The sequence below is a fragment of the Peromyscus eremicus genome, chromosome 15, assembly GCF_949786415.1.
Source record: "Peromyscus eremicus chromosome 15, PerEre_H2_v1, whole genome shotgun sequence".
Classification (NCBI taxonomy): Eukaryota; Metazoa; Chordata; class Mammalia; order Rodentia; family Cricetidae; genus Peromyscus; species Peromyscus eremicus.
In genome coordinates this window covers 29,690,699-29,712,978 of record NC_081431.1, presented here as the reverse complement: position 1 = coordinate 29,712,978, position 22,280 = coordinate 29,690,699, and the positions used below count along the sequence as shown (strand labels likewise).

General features: G+C 41.4%; 1 long non-coding RNA gene across 1 annotated transcript in view; it reads right to left on the bottom strand.

Annotated features, from left to right (window-relative positions):
- LOC131925476 (uncharacterized) overlaps nucleotides 1-22,280 on the bottom strand; it is a 51,402-nt gene that overhangs the window by 17,201 nt on the left and 11,921 nt on the right. Inside the window, exon 2 of the long non-coding RNA XR_009383261.1 lies at nucleotides 120-206. This is a non-coding gene — a long non-coding RNA (uncharacterized LOC131925476). The remainder of the gene's footprint in view (nucleotides 1-119; nucleotides 207-22,280) is intronic.

The following is a 22,280-nucleotide window of genomic DNA, read 5'->3' as shown; positions in this document are numbered from 1 at the left end:
GGACATATACATATGTACACACTGAACATGTACATACAAATAAAGAAAAAGATAAAAGGAACAACATTAGAAAAACCATTCACTCATCTTTCAGCTGTGCCTGGGACCTTGAACCTTACCTATACGGTTGTCACTCTAGGAAACAGGTTATAGACAACCCAGCCCTTGAAACTCCTGGAGCTGTTCCGTGTATGATAGGCAAGTAGCTAGAAACACATATGGACAGATAAAATGGATAGATTAGATGGTGAAGTAAACAGACTTCTAAAAAATCCTCTGACCATGAGTAGAGATTCCCCTACCACCGAAAAGACCACTTAAGTTGGATATTTATGCCGCTTCTGCTCTTCTCTTCCCCAGAGTTCAACAAATGGGCCATCATTAGCTTGCAGCTCACCTTCAAAGTCTGCAAAGCTGTAAGTACTTGTCATAGAATGAGCATCCTGATTTTGGGGCTGCCAGTTCCATACTCTGAGCATCAATGGGCTCTTCCCCCAGGAGGAGGAGCACTTGATAGCCATTGAGAACAGTAATCATGGTTCACAGAGTCACATGTAGCTCCTAATACAGCTAGCAAGAGACATTTGAAGGTTACAATGACAATAATGACAGGAAATTACCCTGACTGTTGGGGATTCACCATGGGCATTAGAAAGAAATAGAAACTTGAGGTCAGAGGTCCAGGGGCCAGAGCTCTGGAGCATCACTATATGAGTCACAGCCCTGTGACTCACAGAACTCACTTCATCACCCTTAATGTCACCTACAGAATGAGGAGAATACTTTTATTATCCTCATCATCATCATTAATAATAATAATAATAATACTTTTACTACCCACTATTATTTAATAAACAATTTCCCTCATCTTCATCCACTGGCTGCCGGGAAAGATCCTTATGAACTCTTAGAATTGCCTGAAGGTCAAGTTTTCCTAGTCGGCCCCTGAACCACATCCAAGCCCATTCAGAAAAGATGACTCAGGAAGAGGGTGTGGGCACCAAGAAAGGCCAGCCATGTGATTAACTTTGAACTAATGTTCAAAGTTTTGAACTTATGTCTAGAAATCAAATTTGGCTATGTGGCCAATGAGTCAATCAGCCATGCCTATCTAGTGAAACCTCAGTAAAAACCCTACACTGTGAGGCTCAGGTGAGCTTCCTGATGATGAATGCTCTCCAACTCCATGAGGAAGGAACACCGTGTCGTGACCCCAGCCCAGCTTTGAAGTCCTCTTCAGTCTACTAGGTCCTGATCTACGTCAGGTACAATTGCAATTATGGCTCTTTCCTTGGTTCTGTCAATCATTGCAGAAAGAATCAAGCCTGAGGATGGGCCAGGAACCTCCAAACATAGCAAATTAAAGACTTTCCAAATGATCGCTGAGGTAGGGACCAGCATCTGAAGTTAGGTCATTCTTGTTAGAGACTCTCTTTTAAAGATTTCTTTATCTTTATTTTGAGTGGATGGGTGTTTTGCCTGCATGTATATGTACCACATGCATGCAGTGCCCACAGAGGCCAGAAGAGTGGAGTTATTAGCTACTCTGTGAGTGCCGGGATTTAAACCAAGGTCCTCTAGAAGAGCAGCCAGTGCTCTTAACCACAGAGCAATCTCTCCAGCCCCCTTGCTAGACTCTGATCTCATAGAGTCCCTGATAAATCTAAATGGTTAATGTCAGCATTACATCACATTATGTGGGGTTCCAGAGGTTCTTAGAGGTAAGAAATGTCATCACATAGAGAAAAACCTGTGAATTGTGAAATCTTAAAAATATTAGTGACATGATAAAACAAGGCTATGGTATTAATAAATAATCAACAGAGACCTTGGGGGAAAGGGATGTTGAAACAGAGTCTATGTTGACCAGGCTAGCTTCAAACGTAACATCTTCTTGTTTTTGCTTTCCAACTGTTAGGATTATATCATATACATACATACATATATATCACATATGCATACATATAGCTGGAACATTTTCTAGCATTTCAGATGATATTTGTTTTTTCTAATAGTCTCTTGCTGACCCTCTTTGTAGCTAAACTTACTACTTACATATAATTTGATAAGGACATTATACGTTCAAGAGCCTGCACTAGGTATAGAATAAGTAGGGGAAATGAGACTAACATGAGAAAAGAAAGCAGGCCTTCCTTCAATAAATACAGAAACCAACAGTCAAGATAAGGCAATAAATCCTGGAACAAAGCAGAAAGTTCATACAACAGAGATGATCTGAGGGAGCCAAACAGAACTTGTGGAGGAAACGGTGTGTGAAGCATCCTTAAGGAATGCCCAAGACAGAGAAAGAAAAAGAAAGAACACTCCAGTCTGAGGGAAGAGCAAAGCAAAGGCACAAAGGCAGAAGGACACGGGCATCCATGGAGAGAAGCACCCATACCAACTTGTCACAGAGGTGCAAGATGCACCGGAGCTAAGTTACCCGGGTATCGAACATGAAATGAAAGAGTTCACAACATCCTGTGAGCAAAAGGGAACTGGCGAACAACCTGGAGTAATTCAATGTACAATCTAAAGTATTCTTTGTGTGTCAGCCTTCCAGTAAAGGACAGCTTGTTGAGAAGATTGAGATCACTGCCTAGCTCCCTCATTTTAGACTTAGACAATGTGGACGAGCCAGTGAGAGGCAGCATCACAAACTTCTAACTCTAACTCAGTACTTCCCAAAGATGCTGTCTCTCACTTAAGGCAACAGTTTCGAATTTGAGTGAATGAGAAGTTAATGGCCTGCCTCTCAGACTGGACTAGTCGTTCCCAGTTTCTCCTCTGCTTATTTACTCCTGAAACAACAACACCCAGGAAAACAGCACAAGACGAGGATGGACAAGAGCAGGCTGGAGTGCACTGCTCGTGGAGAAAGAATCCATGTTCCTGGTGTAAAGCCGGCTCACCAGAACTGAGCCCACTATACTGGCTCCACTGACACCAGCCAGCGGCAGAGTTGAATGATGTCTGCAAAGAGATCCCGTGTCTGTGTGATGTCAACTAAAAATAGCAACAGGACTGTTCAACAAAAACATGAGCCATGGCCTCCTAAAACAGCTGGATCGTATGACAGGTGAAGTCAAACACTGCATTCCTCTGTGGCTGAGGAGAGCCTGAGCTTAAACAGTAACTTATCTGTTCTCTCTGTTGTCTCTGTCTCTGTCTGTCTCTCCTTCTCTCTCTCTCTCTCTCTCTCTCTCCCCCTATCTGTTTCCCTCTCTCTGTCCCTCTCTCTGTCTCTGTGTGTCTCTCTGTCTCTGTATCTTTGTCTCTATGTGTATGTATCTCCCTATCTCCCTCCCTCCTTCTTTTCCTCCCTCCTCCTTTCTCCCTCACCATCCCCCCTCCCTCTCTCCCTCTCCCCCCTCCCTCTCTGCTGTGCTGCGCCTCAAGCCCTCACTCACTCTAGGCAAGCTCTCTACTATGAGCTACAACCTTTTCCACATCACCTCTGTGCTGTACCTCTACTGCACTCTCCCCACATTTTCTTGGTCCTTCTACAACATCTAAATTCATCAATTCTATAGTATTGGGAAATTCCTGGACTTGTAAAGGACTGCCAGGGAGACAAGAGCCCATTTGCCTTCTTCACCACCTCCATTACCAACACATCACACTCCCCAGACAGAAAGGAAAAACACTCTGGTTGTAGTGAGATACTGATGTGAGGATGTCTGGGTTTTACTAACTATCAGCATTATGTGATTCTTTAAAGTCTAGAAATAACAGGTCAATGCTAACTTCATAAAAATAAAGGAAAGAATCCAGACTTACGACCTCCTTCAGAGTGCAGAAATGTGGCTTCAGAACATAGACTCACTGAGTAACCCAGGCTGTTTGGGAGGAATGGTGTACTGGCCTGTGATCAATGGTTAAAGCCAGTAGGAGCTGGGGAGCTGGGGAGCTTTCTCCTAAAGGGCTTCAGATTCACAACCTTGCACTCAGCTTAAAGGAGCCTCCCACACTCCCCTCTAAGCCACAACTTGTAGCTTATTTTTTTACATATCTCTAAACATATTGTGGACATAATATGCAGGGATGCATCACTTAATAACAGGGATAAAAGATATAACACGGGATACTATTTTAGGACAAACTAGTTTTTTAGTAAATAGAAGCATAGTAAAACTAATGATAAAAGTAAATGTGTGATCCAAAATCAAGTATTACGCAGTGCACAATAATTACCTGTATTATGTCCATATGACTGCCAGCAAAGCATCACCACAGATGCTTGAGTGATGGGTTGCACTAAGACATCACTTGCTGACAAGACTTTCTAAGTTCACTATAATCTTATGGAGTACATTCCTTATAGAGTCACATCATTGACCAATTGTGTGGTATATTGCCTAGGTTACAGCCAGCTATTTGTAAATTAAGAATGTCCCTTTAAGGATAGTTTGTTTCCTAGTGAGACTGTCTTGGAGAAGAACAAATTTTCATTTGAAGTCGTTATCAATTGGAGATAGCTTCTGGGTTAGGGCCATGTGTCCACTTCTCCTTTCAGCTCTAGGACCCCATCTGGTGCAGACCCATGCAGGCTCTGTGCATGCTGCCTCAGTCTCTGTAATTTTATACGTGCATCTTAGAAGGCCTTGTTGGGGTCGATCCTCCATCCCTTCTGGCTCTTACACTATTTCTGCCTCCTCTTCCACAGAGTTCCCTGAGCCCGAGGGAAAGGATTTGATGGAGATATCCTGTTTAGGGCTGAATGTTCCAATGTCTCTCACTCTCTGCACATTCTCTGGCTGTGGGTCTCTGTATTTGTTCCCATCTGCTACAAGAGAGAGTTTCTCTGATGATATCTGAGCAAGGTGCTGATCTATGAGCATAATAGAATGTAAGTAGGAGTCATTTTACTGCTGTGTTCATTTAGTAGAACAGTGGTATTTGCTTTTCCCCCTAGATCCTTAGGCTCTCCGGTCTCAGATTCTTATTATTCTTATTATCCAAGCTGTGTCAGGTATGGGTTCCATTTTATGGAGTGGACCTTAAATCAAATCCGTTATTGGTGGTTGGTTAGTCCCACAGGTTTTGAGCCACCATTTCATTAGCATATCTTGTAGACAGGACACCACTGCAGATTGAAGGGTTGTATCTGGATTAGTGTTTACCTTTCTCTTTTGGTGGTGTGTGAGTACCTTCTGGTACCAAGAACACTAGCCAGGATGAAGGGTCTACTCTTAAGGGTAGGCCACATGTCCAGTAGTAGAGGGCCAACAGAAAATGAGCTCAAAGCATCCTGGAGGCTTCTTGTCTCATAACATTGGGGGGGGGGGTTTCCTTTCTTTTTCTTTTTTCTTTTGTTAATTTGGCCTATTCTATTTTTATTTTTTATCCATTTTTTCTCTCTTTTTATCCTACAGGTCCTTTGCATATCTATTACGGCTTCCAGTTTTGTGTTTTCATGGGATTCCTGAGTGTGCAAACAAGGGGGTCTCTGAGTCTGTATCAGTTTCTCGAACATTTTCTTGAGCTCTTTTCCTTCTGTTTCTTTTGTTCTATTCCTGGTGTATTTGTTTTTGTTTTATCTCTTTATATCTTACTTTATTTTATTTTATTATTATCTCTTAGAAACCTGTTTGCTTTCTAATGAGAGACAGAAAGTGGTAGATTGGATGGAAGGGGAGGTGGGGAGGAACCTGGAGGAGTAGAGGGAGGGGAAACTGTAATCAGGATATATTGTATGAAAAAAACTATATATATATATATATATATATATAAAGAATCTTTTTAGTCCTGCTTGTAGAAAAATTCTCATTTATTCTTAAAACATAGGCAAGAAGCCATAACAAGTCTTTCTTGGGGTTCTCCAATCAGAATTCTATTTTTTTAATCTAATAAAAAGTATGTGGTTCCCTGGGCTTATACAACACACAGCATCCATTTATGTGTTCAAGAAATGTTTATTGTGTCGTCTACTGTTTCAGTGACCAGGGATCAAACGATGAAATCAAGTCTCTCCTGTCCTCAGCCTAAGCAGAGAAGAGCAGTGAAGAATGTTCGGGAGCACAAGCAGGTGGACACGCTTTGTCCAGTAGTGGTAAGTTCTGGGTAGAAAACCAAATAAAGGAGAGGGCGAAGAATGCATGCTGGTACAGCTCCACTTAGGTCCATGTCAGCTTCTCCTACAGAATGAATTGAGCTATAATCCAGCCCTGCAAATCTGCTCACCCTTTCCAGTGGAGAAGTCTAATTTTTCTGTGGGACAATCTTACTATAATCTGAAGTCTGGGAAGTGAAGCAATTTTCTTAATTGAATGCAAAGGCATGCGCTCTGTGAGATTGGATTCTTCTAGAATTGGGTTTGTAGCAGGAAGATATGGATTTATGGCCAATACATGACCAATGAAATTATAAAGGGCACTAGATCTACTCAAAATGCCAAGTAAATGGTCTTTCTGACTCATGGTCACCCTGGTGCTTCTGAAATTGCCCTTCTTAGAAATAGGAAAAAAACAAAAGTTGCACTTACACGATTTTGCCTAAACCAAGACACAGTCTGAACTGTTTTTGAAGAAAGCATAACAAGAATAATAAGTGTAAACTTCTAACAGCAATTTCTGTGTTTTTTCCTTCCTTTTTCAAATAAATTATAAAAATGTAACAATTTGTTGTTAAAGAGCATGATGAATGGAGAAATGGTCACTGGGTGTACGAATTACTTTTTTTACCACACTGTGACAGAATGCTTGATATAGTCAATCTGTGGAAGAAAACATAAATTTGCTCACAGATTCAGCAATTTCAGTCCAGAGGCCTTAACTACTGATTCTGGCTGGGCCCCTAATGAGGCACAACATCATAGGGGCAGAGACAAGGAGAGGAGGAGGCTGTTGATCTCCTGATGAGCAGGAAGTAGAGGACAAGGCAGAGAAGTTCCAAAACAAGACACAACCCCTCCCCAAGTTCATCCTCTAGTAAGCCTGTCTCCTAAGGTCTCCACCTCCGCCCCCGCCCCTCCCTCCCTGGCCCACACCACCAGCTGGGGACTGAGCATCAACATATCCACCTGTGGAGAACATTGCATATTCAACCCTAACAGCACAGACATGGTACCTGACATAAAACAGAGCAGAAACAAGAGGAGAGAAATAGTTTTCCCTTCCCTGAGCCCTGGGAAACAAAGAGACTGTTGGCGACAGTGAGGATGTTGACTACTTTTCTGAGACTGTTTCATTTCTCTTGGAAATCATGGAACCCAAAGTGATTTAGTGGGTGGCTTTCGTGGACAGAGCTGTTTTCCAGAATCTAATCTCCAAAAGGCACTAATTCAAGAGAAGACCCACCTGGTTATAAAGTGTCTGAATGGCAAATGCTCTCTGAAAGGCACACTTTAATTATTTGCTCACACGTGTAAAAGTTTGAGGCTGGTAAGTGAGAGTCCTTAGGGAAACTTCTTTAATGAGTAGAGATAATTTGTAAGTAGTAATTATTAACATACTACAAACTTGAAAATGTGTTTCTCTTAAAGTCGCCTTACTCCATCCTGCTTTCCTCACTAATATCTTAAATTATGTAACAGTTTAAACAACTATAATTCCTGATCCAAAGAGCTCAATGTATCATCACTAACGTTCTGGATCTCCTTTTCCTGGTCATCAAAGATACACAAAGAAGACGAAAACCATGGTGAACAGAGGGCTTTGGAAATAGGAGAGGAAAGGGAGAAATGATGTAAGTATTTTAATTTTTTTTAATGAAAAAAATGTGCAACCTAATTGATTTCACTCAACAAATGATCAAATAAAGAACTCCCCTACCCATTAAATCAGATCAAAGAAAGAGCCCGATTAACATATAAATATCTTAAATTACTCTCTACTATGACAAAACCGTCATAATATCATTTTCCCTCCAGCTCTTTTTTCCCCAGAAAGTTCTTGACCTGATTTGAGCAATTTAGCACTACAAGAACTTCAACATTTATGACGCCAAACCTAAATTTTCCACCATCAGTGGCCAAGGGATTTCTGTGATTTTTTTCAGCACTAAATATAGAAATTAGATTTATGTTACCATTTGGATTATTTTTCCATTTTTTATTAGTACTAAGCTTTAAAACCACTTTAAATGCCTCTTAATATTTTATGAGCAGCATTTAGTGCCTGAAAGTGCTGTCTTAGGTGTTCATGCGACTGGTCTGACCTATATTTTAGAACTGTTGGAGCATGGCTTCCAAGGGTATTTCTGCAAATGGCCACCTTGAGTGTTGTTTTAGACTTCTTCCCTTCCACTGGTTTCATAATGGCAGATTCGTTCCAGGATAATCTGTTACCAAGGGAATGGATAAATATCAAAAGGAAAGGAACATCATCTCTGCTAAGTCCCTTGTCCTTCAAGTTTACAAAAACTCTTTATATGGTTGAAACAATTGAGACTTGGACAAAAAATGATTTTGGGTAATAAATAATAAAATGTATGGTTTGAGGAGGAGACTGGCATTCTGTATGAGGCTCCTCCGTGGTAGTGTGTTTCATTTGCTTTGAGCCTGAACATAGTGCTTTGTTTTTCATGCTTTTAAAGGAAAACAATAAAACAGATAAAGAAGAGACAAGCCTTCCTGAAAGAGAAAAGTAACTACTGAAGTGGAAGGAAGCAAGCTGCATGCGTTGGTGTTCTGGGATGAAAACAATGACCATCCTCTGTCTGAAAGTACTGGAAAGGCTGATGGTGAGGTGCTGTGTGACTAACAACCCCCAAGACAGGAAGCAGATTACCTAGGCTGGCCACTACCTTGGGAACCTGAAGCTTAGATGCTTCTACAAGATCACAACCACTTTATATTAGGAATAGGACCACAGCCTAGAACCCATGAAATGTCCTCAAATTATTCAAGTAAACCAAAGGCAAAGAAAGATACATTGGAGCATTGAACCTCAAAAAGACATCAAGGTGGCTGGGGAGATGCCCCAGCAAGTAAACTGCTTCTCTTTCAAGTATAAGGACCTGAGTTTGATCCCCACATCTATAAAAAAGCCGGGTGTGGTGGTGGAGACTTGTATTCCCAGTACTGGGAAGGCAGAAACAGGTGTCTCTTTGGGCATTACTAATCAAACAGCCCCAAGCTTCTTGGCAGTCTCCAGGCCAGTGAGATGCTGTTTTAGTCAAAAAAGTGAAAAAAGACCTGAGGGATGTCCTAACCCAAGTATACATGTACACACACATGCATTCACACACACACACACACACACACACACACACACACACACACGCACACAAAATGTAAAGGTATTATATCAAAGACAAAAAAATATAAAGAAGTAAAGTAAGATTAATGTGAACGCCTGGCAGACAGATAATAATAACAGTAAGGAAACTAGAGATTGTTAAACCCAGACTTATTCCCTCACTGTAAGTTTGTTGTCAGGGACTGTCTGTTAGCCCACAAACAATACCTTGAGCCAGTATAGTTGACCTGGCTGAAACATAAGTGCATCTGCCTTCTGGAGACCTGAGACTCTTGAGTATTGAGAAGATGCCAGCTATAAGAACAAGGGTCACTTGAGACGTCCCAAAGGCAGCTTGGTGGAATGTCATGTAGTCCTGGGTTGAAGACGTTTATGTGCATGGCTTATGGAAAGAAAAGGGCATTTCAGTCTGCTCTAAATCCAGAAATCTTGTCTTTGAACCTATGAGCAAGCTATTTAAGTTTCAAGTGCCAGATCAAGAAGGCAGCCATAGGCCAGCAAGTTATGTATGTGAAGAGGTGTAGCAACCTCCATGATTCTAAGTATCGATTCAACATGATGGTATATATCACTTATTCACTGTCTATTCTGACAGCTGTTTGGGAATTCTGTAATGAACAAGACAGTCATACCTCTGTTGAGTAACTGTTTCCTCTGAGATTAAAACATTCCGTCCTTCAGGAAGTTCCTTAAGCGGGAAGAGAAATAACTCAAAATAGCTTCAGGAAGTCCCTGAAAATGACCAGATTCACTAGGCTCCTCCCGGACAGAGTAAACAATAAAAGCTGAGAGTTCCCTCTCAGACAGGAGGAAGCCAGGCCACAAAGAAGACTCTCAGACAGGACAAGCTGCAAAGAAGACACTGAAACCAGACCAGCTTCCTGGAAGAAGCAGAAACCAGCTGAGCTCCCTGAAAGTGGTTTACACCGACCGAGGCGACTGAAAAGGACACTCTCCACCCGCTGAGCTGCCCACAGGCTGTGTGCAGTGTGCTCCAGATTCCCAGCTTTGTAGGCTGCCACTCACACTGGGGTGGGGCCTTGGCGATACAACTGTCTTTGAGTCATTTCTGCTCCTATAAGTAACCCCTGACCCATATTCCTGTAACTCCAATAAAACTCACTGGTTCACCAAGTTTGACTTGGGTGTTATCTATACTCTGGTCTGTCATGGGTTCCCTGTCTGGGGTGAGTAGATGTGTGGGTTGCATCTCCCTAGAAAAATTTTATCACACAACAATCCTAACTTTTCACTGTCTACAGAGGGATACAGACAAACAGATAAATTCAGTATGATATGGTAAGTACTGTCATAAATATGAAAATCAAGATCAGTACAAATTACAAAGAAAATTTTATTGCAAGAGATGATTGAAAGACAGATACTATAATAAAATAAAACATAGGACGGTGGAAAAGCATAGAAGAAGAAGGTTATATGAGCCATTACTTAAGAAGGAAGCTAGGTGTTATAATGCATGCTTGTAATACCAGCAGTTGCAATGTGGAGGCAAGAGAATTAAGAGTTCAAGGTCATCCTTGGTATGAGCAAATTTGAGGCCAGTATGAGCTATGTGAGACACTATCTCAAAAAATTGATGATAGATAAATAATAGATAAGTAGATAGATGATAGATAGATAGATAGATAGATAGATAGATAGATAGATAGATAGATAGATAGGTAGGTAGATAGATAGATAAATAGATAGATAGGTAGATGATAGACAGATAGATAGATGATAGACAGACAGACAGATAAAATTTGAGCATGAAATAGGGTTTATCGCAAGAGTACTTTGTTTAGCTATCCATTATTAGTTATTAGATTTTATTAGCTACCTAGAATTATTGTCTACAACCACAAAAAAGACTAGAAAACAAAACACAGTAGAGCAATGCAAGAAGAATCCAACCAATAAGATTATCTAGTCTTCTGATTGATGCTTATCTAACAACACACATTTCATTGAACTTGTCCCCAAATGTGATTTCCAGATTAAACTTAGATCATTTCTGCAATGCACAAATGTTAGTAAGGTTATATGGGGAAAATGTGTGTGTGTGTGTGTGTGTGTGTGTGTGTGTGTGTGTGTGCGTTTTATGCTAAGCAGATGACAGGAAATAGAATAAATTCAGTAAAATCATATGCAAAAGTATGTTGCATTGCAATCATTTTGAGCGAAATGAGATTTCAATAAAAATACCTGTCACCTGACTTTGTCCAGCAGAGGATTTGTAACCCTGGTGCTGGCAGAACCACATGGAGAAGGAAGTGTTACATCACTCCCCACTCTATTTTCCACCAGAATAAAGTGCCTTTATATTCAGAGGCTCATCCTGTATTTATTGGCATCTTGAAGACCTTTCCTAAATATGTTAGCTATAAAACCTTACTGCTTCTGGATTACTTCTTATGTCAGGCATCAGATTCATTGAGGCAAAGCAGGAAGCAACTATCTGTTACATTACATCTCGAATTACTTCATTTCTGGTTAATAATCAAATTTCCCCCAATTATATTCATTATTGCTTCAACTTTCTCCATATGTGATTGTTATGCATTTATTACTACTGGGACATTTATTCCAATCATTCTTTGGAATTACAGTAAACCTCTATTAGCTGGATCTTTTGAGAATATGATATGATCTAATAGAGCCTTCTGATTTCCTAAATGATATCCTACAGACACATGACCATTCGGGGGGGGGGGGGCGGGTAAACAAATGTTCTAATACAGGAGAAGAAACAGGAGAAAGAAAACAAAAAGTAAGGGGAAAAGGTTGAGTGGAAGGATATTTTTCTCACTCCGATAAATTTGAAAAGTATTCTAAACTCAGGACTTCAATAATGGGCTTCTTCAACACAAGAATATGCATTGTAAGTCTTTAAGAAAACAAATTGCCATTTTAAAAACTCACACGGCCAAAATATGTTTTTCTTGATGTCGCCCAGCATTGTAAATTATTTCACTCAATGGCTACTTTTAAGAAACCATCTTCTAGGCTTAAGCCAGAAGCAGTAGACACCTCTGTGTCCTGTGTTTGAACACATTTCACTGGAGTGTAAAATATGCTACAGGAGATTGGCCCCACTAGGCACTAGAGCTCTCCTCCATCAGACAAGCCTTTTGGAGTACCGAGGAGAAAGGAGAGACTCAGCACACAAAGTGGGTATGCAATAAATGTTCGTTGAACTAATAAACACTTGGTATGGTAAATTAATTAAATTTTAATGAGGGTTTTTGTGGCCCCGAACCTCCTCCTCTGTAGATGGAGGTTTGTCTAGTGTCTCTCGGGTCCTCACACCCCTAATCCTTTGATTCTGACTTCAAGGTGGCTCAGGAACACCATGCTGGTTGCTCCTTGTTCCACAGAATTATAAGAGGACCATTGACGAGCCTAATTATTAGGACTAGCCTTCTAGAGCAAAAAGGTGCCCTATAATGTCTCCTCAACACAAATACTGAATAGAGTTTTATTCTTTCTCCTCTCCTTCCCAAAAGCAAAATGCAGACATGTTCTGAGTAACCAATGGTTATGTTTTCTTCCCTGCTAAGTAGTTGGGTTGTGCTATAAAATGTCGTCTGTTTTGGTGATGGAAGTCATATGTCTATCCTAACAAAAAGAACTTGGGGAACATGCTGATATTTAGTTGTTTACAGTAATTTTCTGCTAGGAATTGCCAACTCAAAAGCTTTACTGATTTTTTTTCTAATAAAATATTACCCTTCAAGCCATTGAAATATTTCATATGTTGGTGTTCTTGTAATCCTGATTCTCATGCCATATTATATAACTGTTGAGGATTTTCATTGCTGTTTCTAAAACAAGAGAAGAACATGATTTCTGCAGATGGACACCTGGGGAAAACACACTATGCTCTCACAGCACAGGATATGGTGTGGCCCATCCATCGGTGCCCAACAGAGAGCCACTGGTGTCCTCTACTTCAACCCAGTTCTGACCATAGTTACCTGGAGATAGCATCAGACCCCACAGATTGAGGGCTCTGTTCCAAGACTGCCTCTACCCTGGGATGACATTTACAAGCCCTCCTTAAGTTTTGCCTGTGTTTCTCATAACTTCTTCTCCTGGATTAATTTTCTCAAGCTACTCAAAGAACTTGAGAAAATGCTCATTTTTACCAGTTGCTTACAAAGGACATTTGTAAGTTTACATTTACCAGTTGCTTATAAAGGACATTTTTAAGTTTACATTTACCAGTTGCTTATAAAGGATATTTATAAGTTTACATTTACTGGTTGCTTACAAAGGGCATTTCAGGGGACACAGAGAAAGCAATACATAGGGTAATGTGCATGGGACAGGGTACTGCGTTCCAGTGCCCTCTCTGCAAACACTATCCTCCAGAACTTCTACCTGTTCAGCTGTCCAGAAGCTCTGCCACCCCTGTCCTTTGGGGTTCTTTTTTATAGACTTCCTGACATAGACTGATAGCAGAAGAACCTAGCAGGTGTCTATTCAGACTCTTCTTGGTCTCTTTGTGAAACACTGCTCTGTCAGGGTTTGGGGGAGGACCCATAAAGAATTCAGAGGGTCTTATGTCCAATTATCAGACCAGGTTAGTTTGAAGAATTCCTTTATGGCCAGGTTCAAGACAGACAAATAAGGGGAAATTAAGGGTTTTGTAACCGGCTTTAGGGAGGGTGTTTTGAGCCACTAACTGTGAACAAAACCCAAAACACTATATATGATAATTTCACAGGATGACAAAGTGCCTGTCCTACTTAGATCCAATGGTGCTAGAGATCTCATTTGTAAAATATAAATAACAGTATGAATATTCCGTATCCAGACAACACATCATCAGAGGTCTCATGATTTATAAGGTTTCCTATTACTGTTTTCAACAGAGCATCTCCACTAAGTGGCGAAGTTACTTTTTAAGCATCCTCCCTATTAATCACATCTCCCTAGGAAAGAAATGGTTTGAATACGCCATTGCCCTGATTTCACAATGGTAGAGAAAAAAAGTTGCAGGATCAAAGGGTTTTTTTTTCCCAAGGTTACCTAAGATCCTACTGTGTCAGTGGTTTGAAAAGAAAGAAATCCCTGGCTTCCAGTCAGTCAGAAGAGTCTGTTCTTTCCAATTCAAAATTTCATCCAGAATATGAGACAGCAGGCAATTTATTACCTAGGGTTGCCAGTGTGCATCAAGCATGTGATAGAAAGTACAGCCACATTAATATGCAAATACACAAATATGAAATGACTTTCTTTACTAAGCATGGCGCCTCCCACTTCTCAGAAAAATTTATGTCTATTTGAAAAGAGAATAGAACTGAGAAGGATAGCAAGCCACCCAATTTATTTTCATGAGTATATGAGGGAGTGCATGCAGCTATAACCCACTGTTGGGAATAACTCTCAGAGTTTGGGGAGAAAGAAGAAATTCACTGCCCTTGTGGGTGTACTGTGCCAGTATGCTCTCTCCAAATATTAGCTCTCTAAAGGGATTTAAAGCTCTAAGAAAAAATTCAAATAAATGCCTGAAAGACTGACGCTGCAACACCTAAGTAATTAACGCTGTGTCGTTTTCCTGTCCTCACTCACTTGCACTGAAAGCGTTGTTAGTGCTGAGCAGATGGGTCCCTTTGGAAGCCAGGGAGGAGAAACAGATCCTTGATGCACCACGCTCAGTTGAAACCATGCACAGCTTTAGACCACTCTGCCGGTGTCCAGAGAGAAATGGAGTCGGGAAATGGAGTTGGCGCCCGTTCTCCCCAGTGCACAGTGTAGTCTGTGTCTCCCCACCCACCCCTACACCCCTGTGTACAGCAAATGAAAGCAACATCAGGAAACAGTTCCTGGAGCTCTTAGGAAAAGACAAGGAGAGAAACAAAAGATCTGGCTTTATTTGATTGTTTGACTTGATTAGTTTTAAATTATGAATAATGGCAAGCATATGGAGTAGAGAGAACAGTGTTATGTACCTCCTGAATTTCACAATACAGGTTGCTAGACATAGACTTGTTGTTGTTGTTTGCTTTGGTTTTTTTCAGCCTGTTGGCCATTTAATTTCTCAAAAAGGGAAGATTAGTTCAAGGTGTCTGCAAGTCGAAACTCCACACCAATGTCTCCAGCGCGGGGATGAACCCCAATCATTCTAACAAATGGAAAGCAACACGTCAATAGCCCTTACTCTAGAAAATGGCCTGTTTTCATTATCAACTTGATGGTATTTAAGATCACCGTGGAAACACATCTTTGAGCATGTCCATGAGGATGTTTCCATAAAAGGTTAAGTGGAAAGGGAAGAGGCGTACTGAATGTAGATGGCACCATCCTGTGAGCAGGGGTCATAAACTGAATTAAAAAGAGAAAGCAAGGGTGGGAGGAGGGGGGGTCTGTGGATAGCATGTGGAGTGAATAGAAAATTTCTTAATAAAGAAAAATGAAAAAAAAGAATTATGGAACACACTAATAACTCCAGCTCGTGGGAAGCAATGAGAGTCCCGAGAGCAAGGAGTCAGTGTGCTCTAACTACAAGTGAGAGACCTTGCTTCAATACACAGTGTGGAAAGTGATCCAGAAAGACACCTGACATCAACCACGAGAGTCTACTTAGCATCGAATCATGATGTGCTTTACAGCCACACACTTGTCCTTGTCTTGGTGAACACAAGTTGCCATAAGGAAGCTGCATTTAAGATTCTGCAAGGTTGGTTGACTGATTTAAAGTTGCATTGATGTTTGGACTGTTGTAAACCCAGAGAAAAACTTCCTGGGGCAACCTTATCTCTTTTGATGACTATTTATTGCCCTTTTCTGTACCTGCCCTAACATCTTCGTGACCATTAAATAAATCCTTTGGAATATACACAGAACTGGTTTCCAACCAACCAAATAGCTAAGAATGTCGTCAGATTCTTATGCACTCATGCACACACACATTCCACATTTATACATGGGCACACCTATGTGAGCATGCATAGACTCACACATACTGCACATACATACACACATGGTAAACAAAACTCTATATGCAGGAGACTGATTGTCTGATGTTAAATAAATACAATTTCAATTTATAATTATGAGAGAGAGAGAGAGAGAGAGAGAGAGAGAGAGAGAGAGCGCAAGGTGAGTGCCTGCAGCACTCATCTCTCTCCTGTTTGTGACTGTGACCAGATGCCTCCTGCTCCTGCCACCGTGGAGTGCCTTCCCTGCCATGATGAGTTGGAGTCCCTTGAACTTAAGTCAAAATAAACCTTTCCTTCCTTAATTTGCTTCTTATCAGTTACTTGATCAGAAATAAGAAACATAAAAGATAAAATGCATCCACTAAAATTCACTTTTCTCCAACATTATCACATAATTTATACTCCAGTGTCCCCAACAATGAGTATGACTTTCTCATTTTACATATGCAATTTTTTTTTACATAAAATGAACAAACAAGCTCAAAGACACATGGATGATTTAGAGAATGAATCCAAAAGCATCTTATTTCTGGGCCCAATCCTCATTTTGAAACAGAGTTCATCAAAAATACTTAATCAGAACAAATATAAGAAACCCACTCAGGATTCTATAACCCCTGAGCAGAGCATGAAGGTTACCCTTCACTGTCAGCATGTCTGGACTTAGCATCACCAAGGAGATGCCTCTAGGTTGGTCCATAAAGGGTTTACAGAGAGGCTTAACTGGGGAGGATGACATCATCCCACATGGCAGGATCCTGCAGTGAATAAAAATGAAGGGGAAAGGGGGAGGAAGGCGAGCTGAGTGCTATCGTTCATCTTTTTTTTAACTTCTTGACTGGAATGCAATTTCAGTCTCCTCACGCTGTCACCACTGAACCTTTCTCAACGTGACAGGTTCCACCCTTTCAAGCCGCAAGCCAAAATAAACCCACCTGTACTCAAATCACTTCTTGAGGAGTATTTGGTCACAGCAATGAGTCAAGTAACCAGTATACCAAGAGCATCTTTACAAAACCTCAAATAAATATCTACTGTAATTGGGATTAAGTTACTAATAAGTTATCCGGTTGTATTGGAGGCCCATTGGTATTTTGTTTTAATCTCTCACAACTCACCTCTCTTATTCCTAGTAAACTCTGGTCACTACCACTCTTGTGTACAAGGGAGGTTGACTGAGTACCTCAGTTACATTAACCAGGCCCTGTGTCTGCTTATTTCCATCCATAAAGCTAGAGAGCAAATACTGAGAAGACCCACAGGGTTCCCCTGAGAGTGGTTATAGTTACTGATCCTGTATTTCCCCATCTATATCACCATGGGGGTAATATAGAAATGAAAGTATTTTGCCTTGTTGGATCTTAGTATAAATTATATAGATGCCATGATTCTTGAAGCTTCATAAGCACTCACAGTACATTTTTGCACAGCTCAAAAGTATTCATTCAAGCCCTCCCCATTCACATGGACATCTTCTCTCAAATTCAACCACTCCCTTCCCTTCCCCTCAGCTAGTACGCATAATCAGGGAGAACTTGGCTGCTCCTCAGGCTCACCTCATACCCAGAAACTTTCACAGTTTCTTCTTCTAAGTTCTTGGCATCTTTTGACAACACCTGCCAATGACTATTGAAAATGTTCCAGATGGACATAGGCATGCTTCAGATCTCAACAGCAAAAGCATCGTGTAGATCTACTCACTTAGCTTAAATGACTCAGGCAAACACACACACACACACACACACACACACACACACACACACACACACACACTATATCTATAATCTTGTACATCACTCAGAGGAAAGAAAGTAAAACATACTAAGAAAAAAAAAAAAAACAAACCAAGATCTAGTCATTCTCAGGCAACTCTGGAAACATGAGACAGCAAAACAACATCTACTTCTCCCGTCCTGCAGGCCAAAAAAGGAGAGACTGCTGCAGAGCAGATCCGATGCCAGAACCCAGCAAGTTAGGCAGAATCCAAGTGTGTATACGCGCGCGCGCGCGCATGTGTGTATGCATGTGCGTGTGCGTGTGCTTGTGCGTGTGCGTGTGTGTGTGTGTGTGTGTGTGTGTGTGTGTGTGTTATCCAACCTGCAAACAGACTAAAGGCATTTTTCCCACACTTTACAGATAAAATGATAGCTAAGGAATTTGTCCCTTGTCACAAACTTAGTAGGTAAAATTTTGAGTCCAGGTCTCTCTGATAAGAGAGATCCACGTGAAATTCTGTCTCTATACGGATAACATTTATATATGCTGAGTTATTTAGAGGCTTTCCTGTTGTTCTGTTGATTTGTCTTGGTATTTACAAACTAGTGTTGAAAATGTTTCATTGTATTTTATGGCAAAATGTCCCATTCCCTTCACTGCTCTTTTTAAAAAATTCCCAATTCTTGCATTCTTATGTATTCTAGGACTATTCCTTATAGAATGTTATTTAGCTGTAAAAGGGAAAGAATGTAATTCTGCCATTTGCGACAATATGCATGAGCCTACATGACACCATGCTAAGTGAACAAGCTTGACATGGAAAGAGATGCCGTATGATCCCACTTCTGTGTGTAATCTCACAATGTTGCACTCACAGACACAGAGGAACATGGAGAAATGTTGGCTGTAGGATAAGACTCTTTGTTAGTCTTCTCTTGTTTCCATGACAAAATGTAGGAAGTGTCCAACTCAGAGTCAAGATTTATTTTGGCTCGATTTCAGAGCTTTCAGTCCATAGTTCACATGCCCCACTGCTTTTGAGCCTGTGGTGAGGCAGCAGAGCAGGAAAGCAGGCATCACCCCATGGCATCTAGGGGAGAGAGAGAGAGAGAGAGAGAGAGAGAGAGAGAGAGAGAGAGAGAGAGAGCGCTGGACTCCCAATATCCTCTGCAAAGGCACCCCTTCACTGTCCCAATATCTTCTTCAAAGGCACACTTCCACTGACCCAACTTCCTTTCATTAGGCCCCACCCCTTAAAGATTCCACCACCCCATAATAGTCCGATAGGCTGGCAACCAAGCTTTTGACACTTAAGTAAATTGTGTTATAAGATGAATAAGTTCTGACAATCTAGGGTACAACATGGGTGGTGATGGCTGTCATAATTAATTTAACTGTAGCGATCATTACACAATGAGTACATATCAAATCACCACACTGTACAACTTGAATGCAAACCATCTTTATGTGTCAAACATTTGTCTAAAAAAAATAGTAGGACTATTACTTGGGTAGCAATTTGGAGGATGAACTGGAGGAAGACAAGATCATCTTTAAGACGGATTCAAAATGAAGATGGGAATGGCAGTACCAGGGACAAGAGAGAACCCTCTCCCCACCGTAACTTCTGTCACAGTGTCCCTGCTCCCAGGCTTGGCTTATTGACAGCCATTAGGGAGGAGACTAGGGCAGAACTCAAGAGCTAGAGATCAGCATGATTTGGTCATCTATCAGATAGTGAGAGAGCAAGAGCCATTCAGATTACCAGCCCCAGTGAGTACATGAATGCGGTGTCCCCAGCACCACACAGGAAAGGAAGCCAGTTGAGGCCCCAAGCTATGGAAATGAGTTAGAGAGTGTAGAAGTTACCCCAGGACAGGGCTCCAGAAGCATGCACAATCTGAAGAAGATGCAGGCCTTGAGGGCTGGACCTTTCCGCTTTCTCTAGAGAGTGAAGCAGGACTCAAGGCTGTCAGAAAGAGATCATTGGAGGGATGGATGCCTTGAGAACTGTCACTCACTCACTGGCCTCCATCTAGTTCAGGTCAGTGATCATCAGCCTGGAACTCCATGAGACTCCATGAGACATAAAGAACCAACACTAGTCAGAGAGAAAAGGCTAACCTAGAATAGGTTGGGAAGAGAAACCTGCTAGAAGGAGACAACTCCATGATGAAATAGGCTATGTTATTTACTTTAAGGCAACACATGAAGCCTGAACTCAATTCTGCAGCTGAATCAGGTGGGCAGCCTTGAACCAGCCATGCAAACCATGAACACGTGTGAAGCACAAACACATATAACATGATCGTACTGAACACTTATCAAATATGCCAGACATTGTTCTATGTGCTTTAACATATTAACTTATTTCATCCTTAGTACAACCCAGTGAGGTCAATGCTATTTCCTCTCCCCACAGTGGAGATGGAAAATCAGGTATCTTGTGCAGACAGGCTGACTCTGAAGCCTGGGCCCTAGACCCTTGCACAGCACTGCCCTCCACAGCGAGGTGCTGAGATCAGGTTTAGAGAGAGCCTGGAGTGACTCCTGCTGGCCCCAGCTGTCACTGCAGGTCAGGTTGCAGTTGGTGGAAGCTTCCTCCTCCACCTAAGAGGAATGCCTGGGGCTCGCCTCTTGCTGGACCTGGAGACAGATCTGTCTAGTATTCAGCAGGGCCCGAGTCATCTTTGAAATCAATATGTATGGTTGGAGCTATTAACAGCTCGAAGAGGAAGTGCCACACACTAATGACAGGCCAGGGGAGAAAACGTGTTAAAATACCGAGTCTCTACAGTTTACTTTCCCAGAGAGTGCATTCAAAATGCTGTCATTTGCAAGTGTTTCCCTTTCTTCTCAGCGTAATGAAAATTTCTGGCGGCAGCAGATCAGGTAAGACACCAGGCTGGCCATAGCTTGACAGAGAAAGAATACAAATCAAATCAACTTGGTTTTATCAAAAAGAAACTGAGATCTCCTCCCTTGTTTAGGTGACTTATCCCACATGAAGCAAGAACCAAAGGTCATGAATCTTATTTCTTCTGGGCACATATCACCACTAAGATATCTTTGTTTTTACAAAGGACATTCCATATTCCCAAAGAGAAGGCAAACACTTACAGAACTCAGTTCACTTACTATATCTGGAATTTTGTGAGTCTACACTTACAGCCAACAGTCTTTCCCTTGTAACAGCTTAGTCATAGTTGAGGCCAACCAGATCATCTGTTACTCTACAATTACCAGCAATGCTCATTGGCTTCCACCCCAAAGCTCAAAGCATGGCTGGCAGACAGGATAGCCGAAGTACCACCGTTCTCTATACCTTCTTATTCATTTACACTGCATCCCTTCCTAGCCATCCCTTCTCCTTAAAGGGCTAAAGCAAAACTATAAGTTGGGAAATAAATTCCTAATGTACGAAGCTGAAAAGCTAAGTAGGGCCCAGGACCAAACCCAGAAATGAGGCAGCTCCATACATGCATTCTGCTAAAGAGGAAAGGTAAGAGCGGGTAACCCATGGTTGCACTTCACCCTCTGTTTCTTTTATTTACTCACAACCTATGTACCAAGCATCAGCTACTATATGACAGGTGCTATGCTAGGTGCTAAGAGTTTGGTGATAAGACTTAGTCCCTGGGCAAAGGTTTGGTCACTGAGTTTATAATACCCTGTCTCCTTTCCCAGAAGTTGTCCTTCCCATCTTCCCTAAAAGATATCATTCTTACCATCCAGTCTGACAGACTAGCCCAGATAAAATATTGCTAATGGAGCCCCAGACTGTTGAGAATCTCCATATTGAAAAAAAAAAAAAACAGGAAATGATTTGGCCAGGTACAATAGGCACCACTCTAGAACTGGCCTTTGGTTAATGACTTAATTCAGAGTGTCTGCAGTCTGTAGACTCATCCTATTTGGAAAGATCTCATGGCTTCTTGTACGCAGATATTATCAGGTCCCTCCCCATCATGTTTTCTTTCAGTAAATGCTGTTCTTTCAAGCTTAGCCAATAGAGAGGATCGTGTTCTGGACATTCTCCTCATGACGGCCATCCAGGCGGGGATGCCCTCAGGCTTTCCTCCACTTTCACTTAATGATTGGAGAACTAAATTACAGGTAGATTAGGAGGTTTCTATATTATCTCTAGGCAGCTTTGAGAACTGGAAATCTGAATATTTGATCTCTAAGACAGTATGACTGAGATAGATGATCTTACTGGAGATGTCTGGGATGAAGGCAGACCCCTCACAGCCTGGAAAAGGAACCAGGATGTATGCATTTCCTCCTAACAGAGCCAACTCTAAGCAAATGCGAAAATCCATGAAAGCTACTAACAAACACCCAGCACCCAATTTCTCTTTTGTAAAACTTCTTCTGCTTTCGATAACTCCTTCATTTCCCAGACCTCATATAACTA